This window comes from Rousettus aegyptiacus, unplaced genomic scaffold, assembly GCF_014176215.1.
Source record: "Rousettus aegyptiacus isolate mRouAeg1 unplaced genomic scaffold, mRouAeg1.p scaffold_m13_p_11, whole genome shotgun sequence".
Taxonomy (NCBI): domain Eukaryota; kingdom Metazoa; phylum Chordata; class Mammalia; order Chiroptera; family Pteropodidae; genus Rousettus; species Rousettus aegyptiacus.
The window spans coordinates 8,809,822-8,834,387 of record NW_023416286.1 but is presented as its reverse complement, the minus strand read 5'-3'; the positions used below and the strand labels follow the sequence as shown (position 1 = coordinate 8,834,387).

Sequence of the window (24,566 nt, the reverse complement as noted above, 5' to 3'; positions counted from 1 at the left end):
TTAGAACATTCCTAGTGACTGGGGAAAGTTAGAATTCTCTTCTTAAGGCCTTTCAGGCTGACAACCTGAATCACATTTTCTGCCTCTTTGTATGTTTATGTCAGTAATTGTCTCTGATTTGTTGGTCTTGTTTATCTGGTGAAGGATAAAACCTGTCTTCCAACCTCAAAACAAACCTTGTGACCTGTGCACAGAAGCACCAGCTTCGTGTGGTGAATATATTGATTGATTACAAGCTGCTAGATGTTTCTTTTTGTTCTGAAGAAAAAACAAAAAACCAGCAGCCCGGATATCACTAAAACTCATCATCATTGTCCAAAAAATAGTTTAAATAGGTCTGTAGAAACTGCACGAGACAGGTGACTATTCCTGAGATATAACTTTAACTGGTGCCCATTTAAAAGACACACCCACGCACCCACATATATACAGTAAGTTCATGCAGTTTATGACCTCCCCCCTCCCGGACTAAAAAAAAAGTAAGTTTTTATATTGGTGATTTTCTAGAGCCATTATACAAACAAATTCTACTTCAATAAATGAGTTTAAGATTATATCAAATTCTAGAGGGGAAGTTGAGATTTGTAATCATGAAAATCTTATTGTAATGTTTCCAAAAGGAACAATACGTATTCTAGTGAGCAGCATCTGATGAGATTGTTTCCTTGGAAATTGGGATTTGTTTGTAAAGGTTCAGGAACTGGTTATGTGTGAAGGATACTGATCCTACATACCGGTCTGATTTCAGGAAGGATATTATGTCATTCCATAAACTGTGTGCAGGTCTTGATTGAATAGAAACAAAAGTAATTATTTCCCTGTAGCTTGATTTAAAAATACATCAGGCTTAGAATAAAAACCAGCTCCATTTTTGTTTTAGAGATTTCTGACAGTGGTGCTTTACCAGATGCCACCATCGTTATGGACACAAGGGCTTGACAAATGTTAGAGGGTGGTTTATCATTTATGCTCTGCATACATTCGGCTTGCATACAGAGTGTACTGTGTTAGAAACATTGCACAGAAAACGTTTGAAATTGCTCTGCAAAGTTCTTTAAATGTCTTTACAATACTTACCTTCACTAAAAATTATTTATGTCCTTTTCGGAACTAAGGTTATTTTTCCATTGAGGACTTGAAGTTATGAACATGTGCATGATCACTGAAAGTGTACTCAGAGTTTGTTTCATTTTGCCTAATAAGAAAATTTAAGCAGTCTCACCTTATTATATTGGGCAGTGGAATGTTTGAAGCCAGTGAATATCTAAAAATTTAAAATGAGACTTGCGATCACAGGAAAGCATGAAAGAATTCCAATAGTCCAGTGATTTGGAACTCATCATTTGTTAATATCGTTCGGTTGTATAGTAAGACATTGAGAAAGCAGAAGCAAAACAATTTTTACTGGGTTTACTGTATGAGTAAATTGGTTTGCTGTAGTAGTAGAGAACATTGATTGCGCGTTTATAATGTATCAACACTGCTCTCAGAGTTTTATGTGTATCTCAGTTTACGCTATCCGCACAAAAATCTTTATAGGTAAGTACCGTTAGTATACTCATTGTAAAGGTGGGAAGACAGAGGCATATAGAGTTCAAGTAGCTTCTCCGAGGCTACATGGTAGGAGCTGGTATTTGAATCTGACTCTAAAGCCCATGCTGCCTAATGCATTAAAATGCTTTTTATTTTTTACAATGAGGGTTAAAGTACTGAACCTATGGTTGATTTTTGAATTACATAATACACCAAAGACTTTTTTTTTCTACTCAGGATACGACAATGAACCATGTTACACAATTGGAATTGGGCACTCACTATGAAGTTTCCAGTCCGTTTTTTTTTCCCCCGCTAGCGGAAGCAAAATACTATGTGTTTTACCTTCTTTGAACAGTTAGTTCCCAAGAGGGCATGATGTCAAGTTGTCTTACTAATGGCCTATAATCATTCAGTTAAAGCTTATCTAGTGCATATTAAATTAATAACACTACTATTTTTTTTTGTACGTGTCGTTCACACATTGGTATCTTGAAATGACAGCCACATCAGTAAAATCGTTTACATTACTCTGCTATAAGTCTTTTAAGGAAGATGTAGCATTACATCAATATAATTTGGGGCACTGTTACTTATACTCACAGTCTCTCATGGTTATTGGGAACAATGCAAACAACAGTAAGCTGCTCCCCACTGACCTCATTACAGTGAGGTAAGCATCGAAGGCATGGACATGATTCAACCGCAGATACACTCATGGGGAGGAAAAACACGGAGGAGAAATAAAGGAATCTTTGATGATGCATAGGATCAGAATTTGCAGCCCAAACCCAGGATGAATCTAAACTTGCTCATCTTAGGGTTCGCTCCAGACTCTGTGGGCATCATTTCTCTAGCATTCTTTTCAGTTCTGCAGTTTTAAGTCCAGTTAAAAGGAGAAGAGATTTTTGAAAATAGAATGTTTGCAAAATGAGAGTTTACCATAAGTCACACTGCCCATAATCCCTATCCTCCAATCTCGCTGAATCAATGGGGGAATTGTTGTTAGGGAGAGAGGATGGAAATAGTAACGGTCTTTATCTCCCTCACTGGCAGGCCCTTGGGATCAGACAAGAGGGGGGACCTTGAGGAGGTGGAGGAAGAGCGTGTTGGCCACAGGAAGAGAGAATACGAATCTCGTGTCATTATTTGATGGCCATGATTTATTGGCTACACGTGTGCCGTGCTTAAAGTCTATAGACATGCCCACGTGCTATTTGAAAAACTCAAAGCTAAGCAAATCTATAAATGCGATTACTTGCTTTGTGAAAGAATTCATCATGCTACTAAACGTTAAAAATATATATTTTTTTAAATGCATAAAACAGCATGATGTGGACCAGATTGCAGTAAAATGCACTGAATCAGGGGAAAAAAAGGAGACGGAGCGCAGGCTCTCTTGAGATGCTCCCTCGTTCTTTTACTGTGTGTGATAAGTTTCAGAACTTCACTGGGCCTTTGTGTCTCGATGAGAAAATGGAGTGGTTGGACTGTGATCGCTCAGGTTTATTCTGGTTCTGAAGGTCTCTTCGTGGTTGGGTCAGTGACTCCTTGGATGAGAGCATGCAAAGTGGGGGAATGTCGACCTGAAGCCATAGAAGTGAAAAAGGAAACAGAGCAGCTTTCTAATGTGGAATAAGTCAGTGGTTTATGATTTTCCTACAACCCATCAAGGAAATGGTCAAGGGGAAAGAAAATTTTAGTTCTGCCTCCGCCGCGTATACCTGCGTGATCTGTATCAGGCCACAACTTCTCTGAGCATTCTTTCTTTCCTTCATAAAATAAAGAGTTTGGATTACATAAATGCGAAGTCCCCGTATCTCCAAAATTCTAGGGTTCTGTGACCACAGGTGTTACTTTGGGAGAGAGACAGTAGTTCTTACTGACGTTTTGCTTATTATGTCACTCGACATCTGCCTGAACATTCTTTAATACTTATTTAATGCTCTCATCGTCAATTTAGTAGGGATGTTAAGATGTCCGATCTTGTGGACTATTTAAATGTCAGTTTAACCTATAATTATTAAGAATCTTCTAAAAAACCCTTTGTTTCTCAGGAGTCCGAAATGGAGTTATCGCGAAGCCTGGCCTATGACAAGGACTAGGGGTCAGAGGGGGTCTGTGTAGGGGTACCCCCGCTTTCCACAAAAAGACCTCTTGATAGAAGTGCGGAATCTAGAAAATTTCACCAGGAAGAGAATTAGCGAACGTTGGATTTGCATTTTTGTTGACTTTTTATCTGAGGCTATTTTTAGAGATAGCACCTGAGTTGCTTAACTAGAGTGGAATAAAGCACCATTTTGGCGTTCCCAGGGAATGGGACTGGGCCGGTGTGGCAGCCTCTCCCGTGACTCAGTCAAGTCAAAGGGCGTCTTGGGAGGTTGCCCCACCTAAGTGGTGGCATTGCTCATCCCCCCTGGTCGAATCCCCTACCAGCTGGGTAGCGTCCCCTGAAATTAAACGGTCGCTTGTTTTTTTGGAACTGAACTTTCTCTGTCTTTAGTTCTTTCTCACCTCACTACGTTCAGAAACAGAGGGGGAATATGCTGGCAGAAAGACAGATCGAACACAGAAAACAGGATGAACATGCATTCATCACGTATTGCTCGAGTTTTTCAAAGGACAGAAATTCACGTTTCATGAATCGGCCTCCTTCTATCCAATGCTGAAGAGCCTGTACATAAAGGATACTGTTTAACCAAAAGTTACAGGACAATCGATTAAGTGAATTAGGTCAACAGACTGTGGATGACAGTCTTTTAAATGATCACATAGTAAAAATGCGAGCAGTCAAGAAACAAGTACTGAAAGGAAATGAACAAAGAGCAATGTGCTTGGACACATATGAGACTTAAGAGTTTTTTACGTTAGCCACATGGCCACTTCCATGGCTCCATGTCACTGCTTTTTATCAGCCCCGATGTTATAAGCACACATCCCACATGCAGGCAGTTGCCAAATCTGGATTTTGGAACATTGCTTTAAATGAATAGAGATTTTTTTTTTTTTCTCATATCCTCCACCCCAAAGTCATAGCTTTCATTCTTAGTAAATTGTAGCTACTGGTCAACTCTCATAAGGCAAGTTGCCTCATTTTCTTAGCAACTTACTCATGGGCAGATTTAAAAGCACAAGGTAGGAAAAATAAATCACCCCTAGTGGTCCGAATAATATCGATTGGTGACTCAAGCAAATTTAGAAAGAGAGAAAATGACAGTGGGTTTTGGTAAACCTCTTAGATAAAGGGAGATAAATCGGTAGGGTTTAGGGGGGACAGGTTGTTAACGGGACTTGTCCTGCCTGCATTTCCTTAACTTTGAGAACACGGTGGTGAGCCTGGCGAAGAAGGTCCAAGAAAGAAGGCAGGAGAATGCGACCCTGCATTGCACATGACACCGGATAGTCGAATGAAATAAGGAGCGTGTAAAAATTATCTTCTGCCTCCTTGGGGGCAATCTGAATGTGATTTCATGTGGGTTAAGACATATGTTAATTTCCATTCCACCTTATTACCGAAAGGATATGAAGTAATTTATAGAAGAATATATATACAGCTCAGTTAAAAAAAAAAAAAAAAAAAAGCTCTCGTGAAAAGAAAAATGTAGATCAATTAATAATATAAACCTAGGAACAGCTATTATGTACAAATATAAAACACAAGTCCCTGAATAATAATTGAAAGTGTGCCGCATGTTTAGCTGGAGCTTTTTAAATCGAAGCCAAGAGGAAAAGATGATTGTGGACGGTTAGCAGTATCCACATGTTAAAAACATATAGCACAGTTTTCCATGGGTTTTGGTATTTGGGGGAATTTTCTCCCGAGAACTTGATGCAGGAGAGCGAGTTCTCATCTGAATCTCCTAAAGAGACTTCAAGCTGTCGTGGGTGGTGCTTTAAACATCCCAGGGGTGAATTCAATAGCAAGTCGCTTAGTGAAAGTGGAGGCGTAACAACAAATTATAACTCAGGAAAATATTTGGGGAAGAAGTGCATTAGTCAAAACAAGGAGGTTCGATACTCAATCCCCTAATTCTCCAGCTAGAACTAGCATGGAGACAATTTTGAGACAATTTTTCCAAGTCTCCTTTACAGAACACGAGTCTCGTTAGCTATTCAGGGGAAGATGTTTCTGCGGTTAAGTAATTTTGGGAAACGCTATAACCTCTTCCCCTTCTTGGAAATTCACACTTATGAAAGCCTCAGAGAAATCTTGCAGAAAAGAATTTAATTTTGTTGAAACTGGTATATTTCACCATGAAGCCATTTTTCACCTGTTACCAGGAAGTGACATCTTTTAAAGCCAATGTTCCCCAGGGAACACGTTTTGGAAAGGCTGAGTGATTCATCCAGAAAGGCTTGGATCGTATTTCCTGTGTGGACTGGGTATAGTAGATAGTTTGAAGTATTTTGCAGAGTAACATTGCAAGTATTCTGTTTTCAAATAAGGACATCTCTATATACTTTAAAAATCAACTGGGTAAAGGCAGAATGGACATCTCTTTATGAAAATTAACAGCCAAAGGAAGATTCTAACCTGATTAGGTGATTGTTGCACATTCACCAGGCACAAAACTGAAGGGTCGGGTGTAGGGGCAGAGTTAATAATTATAACGAGAGTATACCCAGTCTTCAGAGAACTCTACAGGATAGGCACTGCTGGCCAGAAGAAAGAAATTATTACTCTTTAGCTCTGGATCTCTCTAATGTACGATCAAACCGAATTCCTAGGCGAGTTCTGAGGGGGTCTGACATTATGACAGCTAATTCAGGGTAGTCCCTTTCTGCTGGAATGTGGAGTCACTAACCCCAGGGGAAAGAAATAGGAATGTCTTCAAGAATTTCAGATTCTCTCTGGCTCTAGGTGATGTGAGCCATATGCTCCTGAACTCAGGCGTTGATGGATGGCTCAGAGTCCATTTCTGACTTCATGGTCCAAGCATCTCCTTGGTATGTAAAGTCTCTGTCAGTACGACAGAATAAAGTGACTTGGTCATTTAAATTAGTAAAATCTGTTTCGTTTAGTTATGTAAGCAACTGAACACATTTCCCAGGAAGATCGCAGATACAATGTTAAGGTATTTTTATCTCCTGATGGCATCAGCATTTGCATTATGATTGATGCTTTTTGAGAGAAATCCACAAGATATCAAAAAGCTCCAACAGAACGCATGGGAAATTAGCTATACTGTCTAGTGCAAATCCCTGTGTTGCAAAGTCACACAAGACCATAGCCATCACTATAGATAGTGTAGTCTAGGGCAGGATAAATATACAGATTACCATGAAAATTTATACACTATTGTTTGAAAAGACATTCTCTCTCTCTCTCTCTCTCTCTCTCTCTCTTTCTCTCTCTCTCTCTCTCTCTCTCTCTCTCTCTCTCTCTCTCTGTCTTGCTTAGGATCTAAAGGAATTTAAATGGAGTGTTTGGATAATAACTTAAAATACAGAACATGCTACACTGTTAGAAAAAGGAAATCGATAAAAATAAATCCAAAATGTCTGTCTAGACTGTCAAATTATTTCACTCATAAGGCATAGGAATCCTGGCAATTTAAAAGGTCTGACAGAGGCAGAGCTGACTCAAATACCAATGATTTACATCTTCTGGCCTCCAACACTGATAAAACACAAGGGTGAAACAGTATAGAGAAAGCGGAGATTGTAAAGGAACTTGGCATTCACCAAGTAACTCATTTACATGTCAGCATTTTGAGCTGAGGAAGGCATTCTCTTCCTGCATCCCAAGTTCTCTCTTCTTGGTTAATTTTGAAAATCATACATATGGATGACAAGAACATCGGATTAATATTCCGTTTCTATAAATGAACAGTAGCATTTAACATACGTTTGTATTCACCGAATGATATACAGAAAAAAAGTATGATAGTCACAAAATCATATTTTCCTCTGAGTGTTTTACTACCCCCAAATTTTTCTAATATTTAAAATTGCTATGAGAAATAAGAAAGATTTAGAATTCCAATGACAATGGTATTGCAACCATTCCCCCCCCCCAACGCCCCAAATAAGATGAGTTCTTGATACAGAAATTTAAATCTCTCCAGATGTTTTGAGGAACATGAGACATTTCCCACTAAATGCATTTCTCAAGGGAGGGAATGAAATCCATTCAAAGCCCTTACTGTTTGGGCCTATGTCAAACCATGTGTTATGTATAATGGGTTCTTAAAAATCAAAGCACCTTTGCTTCCACATTGATCTCTTTGGGTAGAGGGGCGGCTAACACCCCTTTCCTCAGCATTCCAATTCTCACCGTTTCTATTCCATTCTACTGGCTGTGCTCATAGGAGGAATGTCTAAGGCAGATAAAGCTGCTTAAATATTTTTATTACCGGCTTCCTAGAAGAGGGAGCGGGGAAATACTTGGCAAGAAAGACGGGAAATCAGTCTTGCAGGATAGCTTGAAGAGGACTGTGAAAGAATTTCAGTGGCTGAGTTCATCATCCGTTGTCGAGCCCAGCACGGAGTGTTATATAATTCCACGTGGGAATTTTTATACGTTATCACTGGCCGTGGTGGCCAATCCATTGGGGTTTCTTGGAATGGCTTACAAAATGGTTGGGGGTTTGCTTCTTACCTGCTTCTTTGACAGTCTCTCAGCAGTTATTTTTGTTGACAGGATGTTGAAACCCGTGTTCTTAGGGGCAAATAATTGAAATGTGTTGATGGAATTTCAAGAAACACTTTCTTCTCTTTTATAAATAGCCTCATGGGATCCAGACTATCCCCAGGATGCTGTCTGTTCGATCCACTCCCCAAACCGTCTGCATCTACAGTTTGGAAAAACTTGGAGGCCTTTGGAGTTATGCAGCTTGAACTTGAAATCTAGCTCTACATCTTCCCAACAGAGTGACCTTGACCAAGTTACTTAACATTTCTAAGCTTCATTTTCCCCCCGTGGGCAAAATGGAACTAATGATAGCCACCATCTCAAAGTTATCGCAAAGATTAAATGAGAGGCTATAATTAAACACAGAGCACAGTGTACATACCACGTACAAAATACCCAGTATAAGAAAATATATATATTAAATGTCTGCGTGTGGCGCGTGTACAGTGGTCTGTCCTATCTGTGGTTTCGCTTTTCATGGTTTTAGTATCTGCAGTCAGCTGCAGTGTCTGCATTCAAGTCACCTTTATTTTACTTAATAATGGCCCCACCCGACAGGTCATGGCGCTGGCAGTTCAGATACCCCGATGAGAAGCTGTAACGGCGAGTACCTCCTGGGAAGACGTTTTGAGAGGGAGCGACCACGTTCACATAACTCTCATTGCAGAATGTTGCTGTAATCGTTCCTTTATTATTAGTTATTGTTGCTAATCTTTCCCTGTGCCTAACTCATCCATCAAGCTTTATCCTAGTGTGACTACACGGGGAAACACAGCGAACCGGGCCTCTGTGTCTGCGGGTTCTACGTCCGCGGGTTCCGCCAACCGCGGTGGCCGCGTCTGTACTGCACGTGTCCCAACGGTTTTTCTTCCCATTGTTCCCTAAGCAGCTGTTTATATACTGTTTACCTTGTTTCGGGTGTTATAAGTAATTTAGAGATGATTTAAAGTTTGCAGAAGGATGTGCAGAGGTTAGATGCAAACGCCATGTCGTTTTATGTAAGAGACTTGACGCTCCTCAGACCTTGGACGACTGTACACGTAGGGTTCCGTACTATCCCAAGCTTCAGGTATTCACTGGCGGTCTTGGAAGGTATCCCCCAGTTATAAGGGGGGACCTCTGTACTGTATCATCAAATGAGTGAATTATACACTCTATGCCCAGTTTACGAAGACAGGTGGACATTCTGCCACATTTTTGTGTCCTCGAAAAATAAACATCACAAAATTGGAAACCAAAGCGTTTATTTTTGTTCATCTTAAGCTGTAACGAAAACCATCGCTGCTCCCAATTGTGGTTTCCTACGTTTAGCAGTCACTCTTTTTAGTTGCCTTGAAGTGACCTGAAATGGTAGGTTTAGGCCAGGTTTTAACTCACGTAGGTAAACAGCCAAGCCTGTGGACCCAACTGTCCAGCAGGAAAAGAGGCAAGAAATGTACCTGGCTCTTGGAGTCACGTGACGGGGACCCCCAAGCTGGGGAAGGCAGTGCTGGAGGGAGGAGTGGGGGCTGTGCTCTCAGCAGTCACGCTGCGGTGCGGTGAAAGGCGGGAAGGTTATCTGTGTGGGGGCTGAGGTCGGGGTGGGAGCAGGGCCTGAGACAAGCCTCACTAACCAGTAATCGACGGTTCTATCTATATATGCTTCTCTTGAGAATATCTGAATGCCCATCCCAAGTTGTTGAGGTTTTGTAAACCAAGCGAACTTTGAGATTTTTGTTAATTTTGTAGAAGCTTTCCAGTATTCCAATGGTCTTTGCATAGAAGAGTTAAAAGGAAAGAAATGCCGTGAAGTGTAGATAAACTTTCTAATGCCCAGTTGGCAGTTTGAAAACTTTCTCAAACTAATTCAAATTACTTAAGAAGCTTTCATTGCCCATTTCCTCTGAGGACTTTATTCCTTTTAATCGTCGAATATTCTTCATGATTGTTGAATTCCTCAGCTCAGAAAGTGCATATGAATATGATCATTAGCATTTGTTGAAATTTGTTCTTGGCTTTGAATGGATTAAATAAACATGGATTCTTTTGCTTCATTTGTATATGAAATAAATGTAATCGTAGGTTGACCACATTTAGGAGAGTCCCTCGCAAAGAGAAACATCAAACTAGCACAGTCTTTATACTTCGTAACTTAAATGTGAATCGTGAACTTTGTGAAAGCCTTGTTTCATAGGATGGAATATTTGATGTCTGCTTATGGAGACCCGGAAAAGCTATTTTCATAGTGATTCCTGCAGTGGTACAGTGCGTGGCAGTGTGGAGCAATTCCACAGGCAGTGCCTTAGCCATATGTGTAAGGTCAAGGACACCTTAGGAAGCGTTGTCCCCTAAAATCTGCCCTTCAGAGACCTGACAAAAGCATGTGCAGGTTTTCCCACTTTGAAATGTTTCTAATCTCCATTCCTGAGTCAATCCTCTGTACACATTTCACTTGGTTTTGTCATATGGAAAAACACACTTACCTGAGTGGCCCCTATAGATAAGTATGGACTCACCTGACAGAATGAGGAAACTTGGCAGTGACCAATGCAGCTGTAAAACATTAACTAACCGGTAGAGTAGAGATGGTTTCAGAGTCCAACTTTTTCCTTTCCCCATTCCATTCAGAGTAAGACGACTTCCTCACTTCCAGCTTTACAGTTCAGTTTCTGACAAAGCCATTATATTTGTTTGTTACACAAGATGTTCCTCCTGGCGTTTTGTCACTTCCCATCATCCTTGGTTACTCTAGCAGGGCTGGCCCGGGACACTGCAGCTTGTAGTCTATGAAGTTTATTGCTTTTTGTCCCATAACGCAGGAATGACGTGGAGCTGAGACAAGTTCTTTGCAGCTCATTAACTGTCACTCATGCTTGAGCCTGTGCAGCTGTGCCCAGAGGTGCGGGAGAGGCCGGCCTCCTGGGTTTGGGTGGGGGGGTGGGGCGGGAGGGGGCGGGGAACACGTCCACTGGACCGCCCCAGTGGAAAGAAAAGCAAAAGTTGGGGTCCTTCCTGGAGGGGCAGGTTGTCAGCGTGGTTTATTACCATTTCTGTGCATTTAAGGAAAATATTTGGGGCTGGGGAGTGGTGATTTAATTTTTTATAAATTTTAGCTTTTGAAACATTTATACAGTTTAAAAACAGTAATAGAATACTTATTGCTTCTTTCATTTTGGGCTCCCTATTATGTACCAGGGACATAATATTGCTATTTTACTTAAATTTCGTGGAGCTCTGAGAGTTCAGTTGACTCATCTGGAAAATAAATGTACTGAGGCCTAGTGCTCAACATCTTATGATGTTCATTTTGCAGATGAGAAAACAAAGGCTCAAGGAGTTTAAAAAAAAAAAAAAAAGCGTGTTCCTAAGTCTCCCAGGAAGTAGGTGTCAGGGCTGCGCTTTGACCTCTGGTCTGTGTCACTCTGAGGCCCACGTCGTTTGCACCGCTCTGCAGCTCCGTCGCCCTGATAATCACAGGCAGGTGCGCCTACGGGAGCCGAGGCGGCTGTCCTGTCGCCTCTCATCATCTTAGACCTGGTTGGTCCTCCCTCTCCCACAGCCAGCCTCTCAAGTTGCTGGAGGACTTCATCGTGCCTCCAAATCCAGCTGCAGTTCCGCGTGACCATCCCACATAGTAACGCCCCTCCCACTGCCCTCATGAGGACTGGCGGCTCTTTATCAAGGACCCTCTGTCCAAAGCCAGTGTCAAGGCAGCAGCATTCCTGTGACGAGCCATCCAGCGGGGTCAGGTAGGAACGAGCATAACATAACGGAGGGAAAGAACAGGTTCCTCATCCCCGCTTCCTCCCCCTTCTTCCTGTGCTGCCCTTCTTTCTAGAAAGTACTAGGGGCAGATGCTTGTCCTCCCCCAGGCTTTCCCAGACTGCTGAGGGCCCATGGACCTCAGCGGCTCACAGCATCTTCAAAGTGGACCTTGGCAGGGGGAACAAGAAGCAAGGTGGCAATTAGGTCACACCTCTGGTGCTTTCTGGACTCTGGATCTCGAGCTCGACAATTCTATAGTGGAAGGAAAGCGTATATGAGACCTGAGACCAGGGTCTCCATTTCTGGAGGGATGTCCTGGATGGAGGGTTTTGTTTGTTTGTTTGTTTGTTTGTTTGTTTGTTTTACCTTCCCCCGCCCTCCCCGTCAACCGATTTTGTAATTTTCACCTCAGTCATGGCTGAGGCCCGCAGACCAGAATAGTCGCAGTTGTACTCTGCGCTTGTAAGCTAGAGAACAGTAGCCAGTGAGAAGAAAATATCAATGTTCTGCCAACTTCTGCTGTTTGTGAAATTTTGCCAGAAGCAAAACAGGATCAAAAATAATAAACAGACCTCCTCCCTTGCTGTATGCCTACTATTTACATAAAGAGATTGACGAACTGACTGTGCTCCTGTGAGTGCTAGGGGAAGGGAATGTTTAAGGAGAAGAGGTTAATTTTGGGGTGCTCAGTTGCGTACGATTTCAGCTTTTCAGAAATAATTGGGTTTCCAAAGAGACAGCCCGTAGCATAGACGGTGATACGTCTCCAGGACGAGCAGCCCAAACTGTGAATAAAACACCTGACACGTGAATTATGTGCAGATGTAAAACTTCTGCAGGGAAAACGAATCTTGAAAACAAAGGAACAATGCGAGGCGTAAGCAGAATAGCGATATTTTTAGTAGAAAGAGACATCTGGCCGGCAGCGCAAGCGCGGGGAGCTGACATGCCGGAGGCCTGGCTTCTGGGACGCCTTCGTCCTAACTTAGTAACCACGGATGTTTTCAGCTAACCGCTCGGTGCCTCCGTTGCTTCATCTGTCAAATGCGGAGAATATCAGCTTCTGCCACTCAGTGACATCATCAAGGAAAAACCAATTGGTGTGAAGTCACCCAAAATGGAAGGCGTGGTGCTCAATTTTGGCGTGGCTAAGAGATGTCAGGGCAGCTGGTTCAAGTCAACAGGCAGCCTCAGTGCAGGGGCCTAAGCAGTCAATGCGCAGCTCTCAGTCCTCGGCCAGACGCAAAACATCACCACGTGCGCTTGTCTTCCTTGGATGAGAACTTGGAATTGGGAGTAATGTAGTGCCCTTTGTTTCCGATTGGTTCTTGAGTGAACAAAGTCTACTAATATTTATCTTCATTTTATATTTTCCTTGTGTGTATTCGCTGTGCTACGAGTGAATCTGTATAATAAGTTAGTGTCATTTCAAATTCCTGGTTTCTCTCTTATTTTTCTCGCATTCTGAGGTGTCAAGGATTTTACTTTGTGTTTTTTTACTCAGCTCATAAATATTATTTTACCCTTAAAGAATAATTTCCCATGATCACGAGCAGAAGAAAACCTTTAAAAGTGAAAGGTGCTGTGTTACCAGCTCAGGGACTTCGGCGAGTCGATGCCTCGGAGGTCCTGGCTTTCGGGGTTATGAATCTCCGATGTGAGCCAGGCTTCCAGCCCGGGGCTCGCAGGCGTGCGATTTACTGCTTCGGGCAGGACGGCCTGGCTTGGCTGTCTAGTGGAGGCCAGCAAGAACCTAACTGTGGTCACAGCGGATTGTCTGAGTGAGAGGGGACCGAAGGGATCTGATGTCATGCTGCCCACGTTGTCCGATGAAGGAAAGATGTGCCCAGTGCCGAGGGCTGCCTCGCCTGGCACCGTCTAGCCTGGAAAGCCGTAGGAAGGTGCGGCGAAGGGAACGTAGCCCTTTAAAATGTTCGAATTGTGTTTGATAGTTTCGATATCTGTTTGTTTGCTTGTTTGTTGTTGTGTTCGTTTGAATGTTTGGGTGTGCTGACGGTGGCGGGTTCCAGGAGAAAGAACGGCTATTAAGCTGAGACTCGTGGAAAATCTTTAAAAATTGTTAAGCACTCTACGTATTTGATTATTATTTGGAAAGGCCGGGTGTCTTGAATGAAGTGGCATTTGAGAGGGGAATGTGAGGGAGAGGAAAGAGGCTTGCTTATCTAGCACGTGGAATGGCTCGCCCAAACCTCTAACTCCGACAAATAGAAAAGCCCTGAGACTTTATTCACGTCTTTCTTGCATGGGGGTGGGGCTGACTTCTCTCCACCCCCACATGTATATATGAAGCTTTGAGTTTCCCTTCAGCCTTTTGCTCAGCAAAATACATTTCTTTATTATAATTGGCTCTACTCAATGATCAGCCATTTAAATAAATTACCATGTTTTGTGATTGATGTTAATAGTTTGACATGGGAGTTACGAAGCCTTCAAATCCTTGACTTCTCAGAGAAAGAATCTTTCGGGCATTTTTTTTCTTTGGCTGTGGTGGGCTGTGCTTTTTCTGAAACGTGTAGCTTGTGGATTCAACGTGCATTGCTTAAAAGCATGGGCTTTGGTGTTATCTGGACCTCGGCTCAAGTGCTAGTTACAGCACTGATTAGTTGTGTGATCTCGAGCAAGTTTCATGACCTCTGCTAGCCTCTGATCACAAATAAAGTGGGAATAAACATGTTAACGTCTTCCACCTAGAATTGTTGGGAGTGAGGTGGTGTCGCACATGCAAAGTGCCTGGCACAGAGCCAAGTCCTTACACAGGACCCGGTGTATGTTAATCTAAGACAAGGGACTGCAAAGATGGCAGCATGGCCCGTTAAGCTGTGGACTAACTACTTGTGGGGAAGAAACGAAGGACCCAAGTTGCGTTAATTATATAAAGCGGAAGCTAAAGCAGGGCCGCGGTGACGGTGGATCTGAAATTAGAATGTCTGACGTGTCCTCGGAGGAGAAAGAGTAAGACAAGAGCAGCTTCGAAACTGTGTGATTTTAAACCAAGATTTTCCCAATCGAATGGAATTTACCTCTGAAAGCCCAGAGCTGCCACACTCTGGGTATAACAGGAAATATTTTTAGCCCTACACTGATGAGACCACCCCCCCCAAGTTTGGAGTATGAACTTCAACTCTGACACGAAGTTGATAGAAATACATCTAAGTCCTAATCTTTCATGTCTAACTTTCCCAAATGAAGCATCTTTACAACATTTGCCTCAGTGGGGCAGTAAGTTGGGAATGAATAATATATTCTCCTAACTGCTCTGGTACGATGTGTTAAGACAGGCTGAGAAGGAAGTCTGTTACCCCATTTTCCCCTCCCTCTCAAGTTTGTAGCCTGCTCTAGAGCCTGGAAGAAAAGAGACGCCAGGAGTAGTGGGACAAGTTATCTTCAAAGCCTAGATTCCAACCTTGGCTTCTTTTCAAAGACAGCCTTCTAAGTCTTCTGCTTTTGTAAGTTTTGTTCAGCGCAGAGCACTGAATCTTGACTATCTCGTGATGTACTCACCGGCTTACAGAGAGTGAAGTACGGTCAGTGATTTCCATTTTTGCAGAGAGGAGCATAGTCCTTCACGCACAAAAATCACTGCTTGAGAACCTACTGTGTGCCAGGGGCTGTTAGGCCCTTGGGCTGTAACGTTAAAACACAGTCCATGCCAGTTTAACAGGTGGACCTGAGTAGGTGCCGCAGAGCGTCGTAGGTGTGGGGAGGGGCATCGTTCTGGGACAGTGGAGGCGCCATGGAAGGAGTCGAGTTCTAGGCGTTGTTATTGTTTTGTGTTCCATTGCTTTCACTCCCATGCCTTTAACAGAAAGTATCCGTGCCTGCCAGCAGGGCTGGTGATTCTTACTAGCTTCCTGGGGAATCCCGAGGGTAAGACTTCGCCAGCATCTGCCCCATCCATTTGCCTTGTGTCTTCATTAGCATCTGAATAACCAGGCTGTGGTTGTCCAAGAACATAGAACGGACTCTCTCTCTCTAGTAAATAGTGCATCGCGGCTCTCCTGTCCTAAAAAGTCAGGGCCTGTCACCTACAGAGAGCTCACCTGTGTGCTAACACTAATGTTTGTGTTTTGCTGGCAAATTTCTCATGACATCAACTTTAGTAACATAGCAGAAACTAACACAAAGATTCAAGAGAGGCCACATTTTAGAAATAAATATCACTTTTTCTGCATCAGCTATACTAGTGGAAAACCTAACCTAGTCAATATTTCAGCAACCATTCGTTTAAAGTCGATGGTGTGCCAGATCTTTGCTGGTAGAAAGCAAATGTGAAATATGATCCCGGCCCTCAAGGAGATTAAAGTTAAGCGAGCTGAGACTTGTGAACTGTCATTAACATCGGCCATTCAAGGGAACACATGGTCTGATGACGAACAAGTGACCAAAACAGGCATTCAGAAGATGAGTGAATTTTCAGGGGGAAAGGCCACCTGAGCTATGGGCCTGAGCTGTGCCAAGTGGCTGTATTTCCACTGTACAGAAATCAGAAGGAGCTATTTTAAGCAGAGCAGCAGAATGAATTGTGGAGCAGGATACGAATAATTAAGAATGTAGTTCAAGTCTGGTGAGATGCAGGTGTTGCAGGAAGGGTAGATGATAAGGTTGAAGAAGTCGATGCCAGGCTACAGTGCATTTGAAATTTATTTGGTGGGTGATGGGGAGCTACTGAGGGCCTTGGAGTAGGGAAGTGGTAGAATGAAAACAGCAGTTTAGAAAGAGGAATAGATGAACATGGGTTTGAAGTGGGCAGACTGAATGTCGAGGGGGCGTCATAGCCGTTGAGCGTGTATTGTGTTCAGGCCTCATCTGAACGTGGTAAATAACGATCTCACTTAATCCTCACACTAGCCGGTCCCACCAATGTTCCCGTTTTTAAGGTTAAGAGATCGAGGCCCAGGGAGGTTAAAGTAACTTGTTCAAATAAAACCCAAATAACTAGCAGAGCCAGGAGTCGAACCCAGGGCCATCTGACGCCGCTCCGTGTTCTTCCACGGCTCAAGGCCTTGTAGTTGTCGATACTGCTGTTACACTGACTACCCAAAACTTATCACGAGAGAAGAGGACAGGATTTCAACTCTGGTGATAACCAGATGATATAGGATTTAGCTCCGTAACTTTTCAGAATGACAAAATATTTATACTCTATGAACGTTTAATATTTCTGATTACCAGTTTATTTCTTGATACTTTTCCCCCCACCCACTATGATAAGAATCCATTAATTTGAAGATATTACTGTTCCTTCTACTAGAGATTTTCATTCTACTCGAAAACACCTGTCCTGTGATTTGTGTTACCAGTAATTCTTACTTGGTAAAGCCTGGGTCCTCCTATAACAGAAGTTTTGCTGGAGTGACATTAAATTGCCTGATGCAACTGCACACATTTTCCTTCCACTTTAGGCATGAGCCCTTCGAAAATTTATTGGTGAAAAAAAATAAAATCAAATATTAATATTAAATTAATTTCATGGGCGTAGGAAGAGTTTAATTTTAAAGCTTTAGACATTACCAGTTAGCTCGAATGATATCATCTTTTTAAAATAGCTTTTCTAAAAGTTGAATATGTCCTAATACATATATAATTTAGTGCCTGATTTTAGAAATGTGAATAAACCAAAACACTAGTTAAACTGGACCAATTGGCTAAAATAGTTTGAAACTACAAGATTAATTTGTAGAGAAACTCAATAATTAATGTCCCTATAGGAGACTCATGCTTATATATAGCAAACTCTTAGGCAGCTAGTCATTTTTTCATCAAAACAGAGACTTTCAAATGTGAACTACTCCAGAAGTAATTTAAGAATGTGTAGATATTTTATGAAGTATAAAATCACACATATTTGCCTCAGAGGAGTGCCCCACTAATATTGAATAAACAATATTCTTGCAGTATTTTATAAGGGCTTATTAATATAAAGTTTTACTTCATGTCTGAACTGAAGTTCATACTCTGTATCTAGCTGCAGCCTAAACCCCAATTAAATGAGAAAACCGAAGGGCCTCCAGGGGACAGAGTTTGTGTGCTTGGAGGGCGAGGAAGCCAGGTTGTACAAATGTGGTGACTTATCCACTGCGCTCTTGAGCAGGGGTCCCCAACCCCCAGGCTGGGACCGCTATGGGTGCGTGGCCTGTTAGGAACCGGGCTGCACAGCAGGAGGTGAGCGGCAAGCGAAGCTTCATCTGTATCTGCAGCCGCTCCCCAGCGCCGGCCATCACCGCCTCAGCTCCACCTCAGATCCTCAGGCGTCAGAGTCTCATAGGAGCCCCAGTCCCTGGTGCCAAAAAGGCTGGGGACCACTGCGCTTGAGCACCCCTGCACACATTCTACTGTTTTTTCAACACACTCTCATTCCTCGACTGCTGTTTAGAAAGTGACTTCTCACCGTTTCCCTCAAGTCCAGCCCACTTTTACCTTTTTCCATCAAGATGGCTATCTCGACAGATCAAGATGGGCAAAAGGCCCCGATGAGTCAGGCGAAGTGTCTCTTTATGACAGGTCATGATTACACTTATTCCCCTGACCTTTCCCAACAAGTCAATCTCTGGGTCGATGCCAGGTGGCTCTCTAGGACAGGCTGCTCCTGACCTAGTAACCGGCTCCTGAAGGTTTACAGCTTCCCAAGGGAGTGTTCCTCCAGGGCTCACACTTAGTGTTCTTGTCTAGTATTTATATATAAATGAACGTTCCCTTTCCTGCTGGTCTAGCCGCTCTGTACGTGGGTGACATGAAGGAAATCACACCCTTTGCATCTCCTGTGTATCAAGAAAGACTTTTAGAGAGCACTGGCGAAATGTGGGACCTTGAGCTCCCCACCCTGCCCACTGGTGGACCCATTCCCTGACTTTTCTGATGGACCCTCCAGCTGAGCTAATCCTAAAAGACCCAAGTTCTCCAGGGAACAGATTCTTTGAGCAGCGATGGTCAAACTTCATGGAGGTACCTTCGGTTACTGTCACTGTGTGACGAACCGCCCCAAACATAGTGGCATTCAGCAACCATTATTTTGCTCACGGGTCCTGCGGATCAGGAATTTGGGGAAGACACAGTGAGATGGCCTATCTCTCTGCTCCATGATGGCTGTGATTTCAGCTGGAAAAGCTTGAAGGCTGAGGATAAGTCAGTGGCTGGGCCCTGGAATCAGCCAAAGCATCATCCACACCCAGGACCGGCCGTTGATGCCGCCTGGCAGATGGGACCCAGTAGAGGCTGCCAGCTGGAACATCTGTACGTGTCCTCTCCTGTGGCTGCTTAGGCTTCCTCACAGCCTTCCAAGGGACTCCTTCTCAGCGTGAGCAAGGGACAAGTACTCGCCTTTTAACGACTAGACTTGACAGCTGCATAGAGTCACTTCGCTTTATTTCGTTGGCCAACACAGTCATAAAGGTCTGCCCGGGTTCAGTGGAAGGGACACTGGATGGGAAGAGGGTCACAGGCTTCGCGGATGTGTTTTAGAGCAGTGACAAGATGTGCTTAACACATTTGATGATTCTGGGTTTTTGCCATTCTCGCCGGTGCGTGGCTGGCCCTTGACTGATTCACCTGTCCGCTGTAACTGGCATCATCACACAGTGTGAAGAGAGCGCCACGGCGGCATTCCTGTCTACGCGGCATCGCGCCGATTCTTTGGTCATGATTTGACGAATAGTTCTAGGCATCGCTACAAAGACATTATCTTGTTTGAGCTCCATAACCCTGGGCACAGGAGCCTATAGTCTCACTACTACTCTTTGCCCAGGAGGAGAACAAAATCCTCCGTCGGCAAGGTTTAGGGCTCGAGGGAGATGTCCAAGTGAGGCCGAATGGCCCTCAATTTTATCCCAAACCCCGTTTTCCAGAAACGAGAACCCCCGAGTTCTGTTATTTTACTCACAGCTATTTGTTAACCATTATCCTGAAACCTTAGGGATAAAATCAAAGATGTATCTGGGTGCAATTTTATTAAGAAATTGAAGATGGGTGTTCTTTACAGCAGTGGAGTTTTACTCTCCAGGGGACAAATGGCTGTATCTGGAGATATTTTTGATGATCACAGCATCGCAGCTGGGGGCGGGGGGCCACCCGCTTCCAGTACATAGAGACCAGGGGTGCACTAAATGTTCTACAGAGTGCAAATCAGCCCCTCCCCCGCCCCATCAAAGGATTTTCTGGTCCCAAATGTCAATACGGCCACTGTTAGGAGGCCCTGCTGTACAGGGAGTTTTTATAACCCCCATAAAAGCAAGGAGACGGGCTCAGGACAGCTGGATGGCTTGCTCAGGATTCCACTGCTGGCGAGTGATGAAGCCGTCGTGAGGTCTTGTTTCCCTTTGGTCCTTCAGCGAGCCCCGCCGCCTGCCTACAGAGCAGGGACTCTGAGGGGAGAGTGGGTTTCCACGCTTGATCCGTGTCCGGGGCACCGTGCAGTCCAGTGCACCCACCATAATGAGCGTGGGTCGCCCTGGCGGACGCCGTGCCGCTCCCACCTTTAGGGAGACAGGTGCTGCACTCACACCGGCGCAGTTCAGATTATGGGCTAAGGTTCAGGTGAGGACTGGCCTCTTACCTCCCTGACGGAGACTTGTGAATGGCACCTGCGCACCTGGGGCACAGGGCGCATGCGTGCGCAGGTGTGCGTTGTGGGCGGGCATTGGGACTGCATCGCAGGCAGACAGCTAATTACTTGTCGTTTTGGAGATAACCGTTTTCTCATCTTGCAGACATGCTCAGTAGGAAGGTAATCTAAACCCCAGAAAGTTTGGATGATCTGCAGAGTGTCAGGAAAGAAATGCTCATTATCCCTGGAGGTTCCCCACCCCAAAACTGCAGCTGTGGCGGGGTGCTGCGGTCATGCTGGGCCCCACGCTCGCTGGTGATTGCAGAGAGAGCGTGCGGGCGTCTGGCAAAGGCTGGCCCCAGGCAGATGGGGCCCCGCTCCCTCTCGACCCCTGATTAATGCCACCCGACGCAGAATGTCTGGCTGTGAGTCATCCTTTCAGACCCATTCATCCCTGAGCATTGCGTGTCAGTGCAAGAGCTGGCTTTGGACAAGCGAGTCTTCAGGTAACAGATGATCGTTAAAACGTCAGACAAATGTTATTGCCAGTGAAATGCTTGGCCATCTCTGCTCAGTCCCTGTCGCTTCCCAGTTTGTGGCGGTCTCTTCATTTCCAAACGGGAGGATAAACCCAATCCAGATTATCCACTGAGACGAAGTGTCTTCCTCACTCACTGCTCGTGGGCCCAAGTTCAGCCGGCAAAGCCAGCTAGGGGGAGCAGCAGAACAAAAAGGAAGGCCTGGCCTGCCTCCCGAGCCCCGGCAGCCCGCGTATACAGTGTTTTAACTGTTCTGCAGAGAATGAGGCATTCATAAGCCATTCCATCTCCAAGAAAAAAATTTCCTGTGACATTTTAATCCCCTTTTGTGCCGGAGCATTTTTAGAGTTTTCTTCTGCCAGTCATCTCGAATGTTTTGTATCTTTCCCTTCCAGCTGAATCGCATATTATCAAGTCATGACCCTCAACAAAAAAATAATGCCCCGGTTATTGAATGAAAGTCTCGTTCTTGGGGTTGTTCTGGGCTGCAGGTCAGCGCACAAATGCTGACTCCTGAAAGTCCGAAGGTGTCGTTTAGTAGAAGCTTATGTCAGGACGGCAAAAACGAGCTGCGGCGTGACAGCGACCACCTGTGTTCTTCAGTTTGTTTTACGTCGCTGAGATATTTTCGTAACTGATAGGACTGGTGCCTCGGCATTTTCCCATATTTGAGGTCTGGCTGATTTCTGAGGTCTCTGGTCTGCTTATGGAATTTTAGACATTCTGTATCTAAATCAGGGTTTCTCAATCTCGGCGCCGTTGACATTTGGGGTCTATCCTGTGCACTGTAGGATGTTAGAGGCCATCTGTCATTTCTATGTTCTAGATAGCAGACATGCCCTCCCCCCAAGTTTATAACCAAAAGTGTGTCCGACCACGCCAAGTGTTCCTGGGGGAGCGAAATCATCCTTGCTCAGGAACCACTGATCTAGATGAAAGAATACGAGTGAATTCATTCCCTTGTTCGTTCTCTTGGCAAATATCTCGTGAGCACCTACTGAGTGCCAGAATCTTCTTTGGAGACTGTAAATGGGGAGATGAAGAGATGGCAGTTGCTACCCTACAAGGACTTGTTGGGCAGACAGACAGAGTTTAAATAACTACATCAGGGACACCGTCTAATAAGAGTATAAAGGATTTGGCTTGGGAGTTCAAAGGAGGAAGTCTTCAAGATATCAGACTTCCCGGAAATCCTTGATTGTCTCTTTATTCGAGAAGGACCTCTCTTTCCAGGGGGAAATCCTGTTTACCAAAATAGTATACTAAAAAGAGTTTCAAAACTGAACCCATGGATTCTTTTACAAATGTATTGGTAAATTTAGATGATCAAATGTAGGTGGAAAATGCCCTGGTATAGAGACACTAACTGATGTACAAAACGTATCCGTGAGAGCGTCTGAACGATTCAGTTGGCTAAGGGAGCCCTCGGCCATACGCAGAGTCCAGGCGTCTCAGGAAGGTGCCTGGAAGGAAGTTTTCATCCTTCCTTCAGTAGTTATAGATGAAACTGGATGTTTACGCTTCTCTGGGCCTCAGATCTGATGACCTCCCCATGAAGCGTGGAGGACAGCAGTGACGCTGGAGGAGAGCCGCCCCAGTTCTTGAGGTGGCGTGGGAATGGTGGCCCACCGGGAACTGCAGCCGGGAGCAGAGTTCCCGGCAGGCCAGCTGCACATCCTCCCCCTCTCTTTCATCGCAGCAAGTGTGAAAGATGCTGTTAGAAGAAATGATTTTGAATGTTTGCAAATTTATATTTAAAATCAGTTGTGTGTTTTAACTATGTGGGAGGCCAGTGGATTTAATCATTAAGAACACTGGTGTCTACATCCATGCCACCCTGAACAAGCCCGATCCCGTCTGATCTCAGAAGCTAAGCCAGGTCGGGCCTGGTTAGTACTTGGATGGGAGACCACCGAAGAAGACCAGGTGCTGTAGGCGTAAGAAATAAATAAGAGATTGTAAACTAACGAGGTCCTCGCAATCTGTGAGGTCAACCAAGGGTTGCCTCCCCTAAAACAAAACAAAACAAAACAAAACAAAAACACTAGCTAGGGAGTGAGAAAGACCTGGCACAAAATCTAGGTCTAGCCGTTTGACCTTGGACGAGTTACCCCACTGTGCTTTGTAGAAACTGGAGGAATGACCTCCACCTCTAAAAATTGCTGTAAGAATTATAGATATTCAAAATTTGCCTGACATAAGTGCTTGGCAGATGGGGCGGCGGCCAACCTCTCACACTGGCGTGCCCCCTGACCCTATGGTTGAAAACCATTGTTTTAAACATAGGAAGGAGTGAACCCAGAAAGCTATCACAGGTCTACAGAACAGCTGTGTGACTTAAAACCAAAGATCAAAAGTAGCAGCCTTTGCTTCTCATGCAAAGGAGCCATTGAAGCTTCCTCAGCAGAGTAAAGCCCATCTCCATGAGGTTGGGGCGGTCTTTATCCTTGATTTTAGAGCTGATGCTGGTTAGAGAAGGTGCGACCAGGAAGGCCATCAGAGCTTAGGAAAGGCCTGTCCTCTTGAGAATATCAGTAATTATTTTAAAACTCTAACAGAAGTGGTGTCACGTTTTGGTTATTTCTTGGGCCCGGCCCAACTGAAAACAGGCTTTTGCCCTTGACTCCTGAGACTTAATAAAAATGTGCTCAGACCACTTTCAGTGCTCTATTTGGCTGACAAGTATATAGACGTGACCAATGATAGTAATGTAAGGACAAAGGAGGAGTCTCCCGCTAGGGGCGAAATGACGCTGGATCATGGGGCCTGACTTCAGAGTGAGTGTGATGTTTAATAGTGTAGCCATTGACGAGAGACCCATTGAAGAGATCTTTTCCTTATCTGCGAATGTTCTTGTCTGGATAGCCTCCTTATCAATGCGCTTCTCTATTAATTTTTAATTTCTACCGAAATCTCAGAAAAATTATCAGTCCTTGTGAAGATGAAGACAATACAAATTTTACCCAATTTCTTGCTGAGAAGATAATTTCTCTTACCCGTTCCCCCTTTTTGTATTCAACCTTTACTAAGCTCCTGTTGTAAGCTGAGCAAGACGAGACAAGGGCACTGCTTCCAGGAGCTCGCACTATAGTCAGGAGAGGAGGGACGAGTAGAGGTCATTACAGGACGGGGCCAAGCACAGTGGTGGGTGTACGTGCAGGATGCTGTGGCCGCCGCGAAGTCCACGCTAATGCTTAGCAAAGGCTTCCAAAATAAAGGGATGCTTCGGCTCTTTGGAAGGAGACGCCCAAGCAAAGACTGAGAAGAAGGATGTTTATGGGAGGAAAAGCTCACGTGCTGCAGCCTAGCAGTGTGCGAGCGTGTGATCTGTGCTTGGAGAAGTCCTGGGTTCCTTATGGGAGCGGAGGCCTGGGCACGTCACTGAGGCTTCACAGTGGTCGTGCACAGTGATTCCCAGCCCCTGCAGCCCTTCTCTGAATCAGTCAGGCTATAAAAATGTGCATGGCTCAGTTGATCCTTGTGTAGAAAAACTACACATAAAATTGAATTAAAAATCTGTCATCGAAAACTAAGAATGATTCTCAGAAATATGTGC

General features: G+C 44.2%; 1 protein-coding gene and 1 pseudogene across 4 annotated transcripts in view; both read left to right on the top strand.

Annotated features, from left to right (window-relative positions):
• The window catches only part of STARD13 (StAR related lipid transfer domain containing 13), a 468,661-nt gene that overhangs the window by 310,596 nt on the left and 133,499 nt on the right, over positions 1–24,566 (top strand). The gene's annotated exons all lie outside the window — the stretch shown is intronic.
• Positions 22,830–22,948, top strand: LOC118609588 (annotated as a pseudogene).